Below are 3192 nucleotides of genomic sequence, written 5' to 3' on the forward strand. Positions count from 1 at the left end.
AGGAGGCCCCGCGTGGTCCTCACAGGCTATTCTCAGGTCAGCCTCCATGCTGTGTCCTCAACGTCAGCCTCCACGGACCTTGTCTTACTGACGCAGACCAGAAGACCTGTCTATCATAGGATGTCCACTGGCCGGGGGGAGGGGGTCCATGCCACCACACTGAGACTTGGAAAATAATGACCATCATGATGGAAGTTTCTAGAGCCTGGCAAGGAATCTGGATTAGTTTCCTAGGGCTGCCTTAATGAAGCACGGGATGCTGGGGCTTAAAAATGACAAAAAATGTGTTGTCTCACCCTCTGGAGGCCAGAAGGCTGAGATCCAGGCAGGGCAGGACAAGTCCTGCCTCCTCTAGCTTCTGACCCCACAGCAATCATGGATGCTCTTTGGCCACATCTCTCTGTCTCTGCCTTTGTGCTTACATGATTCTCTTCTGTGTCCTAATGTTCCTTTTCTTATAAGGACATGAATTATTGGCCTATAAGGCCTGTCCTACTCCAGTAGGGCCTCCTCTTAACTTGGCCAAATCTGCCAAGACCCTATTTTCAGTAAGTTCCTGTTCACAGCTTCTAGGCAGACACTATTCAGCCTCGTCTGGGCAGCTTTGGTCCCCCCTACCACACTTCCTTAGATACATACTTTCCCCTATCCTCCCAAACTGATATTTTACCCAAGTCTCTATGGGGCTTCCAAGAACTCTTAGGCAGTCCTACCATGCCACACACTTTGCTCTGGGGCTTCCCTGACACAAGTCCTCTTTGTCCTATGAAGGCTGGCCAGGATCCTCCCTTCCATGCACAGTGGGGGCCATGGGGTCTAGCTTCATCCTGCCCCCAGCACCTCCCTCACTTCCATCATCCATGGAAACATTCCCAGGACCTGGCGCTGGATTCTGCTCCAGCTCTGAGCTGCCTCTGCCCTATTTGTGCCAACTTGTTTTTCTCTTGCACACAATCCGTTCTCTCTGGGGCATCTCTCTACATGAGTCGTCAGCTCGTGTTGTCTCCTCGAGAAGTCCGCCCTGATCGTCCCCTTTGGAAGATACCAAGGAAGAAATATTTTCTCTGTTTCCTCTGAACATGCATCATTGTGTACGGGTTATTCCTCCTAACCAGATCTGAAGGTCATCTTGCCATCTCGTTTGCTCCTGAAATGCTAAGAGGGCCTCTCAGTGAATGCGCCAAGTGAACGAACGGAAGAAGTGCCTTCGAAGCATCGTTTGCTGACACAGTGGGGCGAGGTGTCTAAGCCTGCGCTTTCTGGCCACAGATATGGCCAAGCAGTAAGCAGAGTAAGATAAACCAGTAAATGGACAAGTATCCACCACAGATTCTTTAAGGGAAACCTGGTTATACATTCTTTGGAATTTCAGATAACATTAATTTAGTGTAGTCTCGGTATTTTTTATTCAAATGATGACTTCAGCACCAACGAACTGGCCACAAGAAGATATGTCATCTTAAGACATACACATTCTGGGTACATCAGGTAAAAAGACCTTCAAAAAGTGAGGGAAGCCTGGGGGGCTCAGTTGGTTAAGCCTCTGCCTTCAGCTCAGGTCACGATCCCAGTGTTCGAGCCCCGGGTTGGGCTTCCTGCTCAGCAGGGAGCCTGCTTCTCCCTCTCTGTCTGCCTCTGCTCCCCGTTTGTGCTCTCTCTCCCTCCCTCTGTGCTCTCTCCATCAAATAAGTAAATAAAGTCTTTAAAACAATGCAGTGAGCAAGGATCATCATCATTCAGTTCCAATCTCCATCTCCACCTGCCCCATCCTGAAACACCACAAGAAGCTCTAGGAGCTGGGGCACAGCTGCCTGCTGTCTCTGGCCCCTCTGGGGCCCCAATCTGACTCCCTTAAACCCAGCGGGGACCCAGGTGAAGTGAATGTCGGGTCCCTCTTGATCTTATCTTGCTAATTTATATCCACGAGGGCTTAGAGATAACCCCATACAGTCTCTTTAATGTTCTTCAGTGGAAGCTTGACCTGTCCGTTGCTGTGCACATTGATGCCCAGTCAGCATGACGGCTGTCTTCCCAGGACCAGCCCATGCGGCTGACCCCACGTCAATATTTCTGTCCCCTGTCCACCCTGCCTGGGGTGCTACCTCCTCCTCCCTCTGTCCACCTCCTCCTCCTTCTCTTCACTTCCTCCTCCCTCTGTCTACTGCCTCCCATTGTCCGCCTCCTTCCTCTGTCCACCCCCTCCTCCTCTGTCCATTTCCTTTTCCCTCCGTTCACTCCTTCTTCATTTGTCCACCTCCTCCTCCTCTGTCTGCCTCCCCCTCCCTCTGTCATCACCTCCTTGTGACCACCGTCTACACTGCTGTGGGAGAAGTTGATCTCTGGGGAGGGGCTGCCCCATTATTATTCTTGAGTCTTTACTCTGCAGGCTGTCCCGTAAGGGAGCCCATGGAAGCTGACGAGGATTTGTCTTGTCCCTGGGGATAAAGTGCCAGAGGGCTGTGGCCCCGTCCTGGGCGCTCGCAGGGGAGGCTTCCCGTGGGGTCCAGACAGCACACGGGGCAGGGTTTGGATGAAATGAATCCCCCCTCCTCTTTCTCAGTCATCTAGCTGCAGAAAATAAAAGTTTCCAACTTCTTGGGCCAAATTCCCATTTTGCACATGATAAATTAATTCAGCCCTAGAATAACCTCACCCATACATCGACTCCTCCCCCAGCACGCCGCTGTACCTTACTGACGGGGACCCGTCTGCTTGCACAGCCCTTCTCCGTCTGGCTGAAGGGAAGCTTACTTAAAACCCCAGAACTTGCAGACTTTCTCTTACGCGAAAAGGGGAGTTCCAGCCAATCTTGCTGGTTGTATTTATAGCTTTTTATTTCCTGAGAGAAGACAGGAAAAGCGAGAGCTTGCTTTCCCCGTGCGAGGCTCCTCCTCCGTGGTCCCCAGCGGGAGGGCGGCCGGGGCGGGGCGGCACCAGCACCCGTGTGCCAGGTGCTCGGAGCGAGAGTGGGATCGGAGGCGGATTATGTCACTCCTTCGAAAGATGAACTGAACGTGCTTCCTCCCGGGTCCGACTGACAGCACCACCCAGAAGCCCGGAGCGTATAAAGCAGCGGCTGCCTCCGGGCGGCCAGTGCGGCGCCGACCCGGCTCGTGTGCTGCGAGGGCTGAGTCTCCGGGGCTGAGTCTCCGGCGCGTCGCAGACCCCGGCCTCGGCCTCAACGCCCGCCTC

Source organism: Neovison vison, chromosome 1 (assembly GCF_020171115.1).
Source record: "Neovison vison isolate M4711 chromosome 1, ASM_NN_V1, whole genome shotgun sequence".
Lineage (NCBI taxonomy): Eukaryota > Metazoa > Chordata > Mammalia > Carnivora > Mustelidae > Neogale > Neogale vison.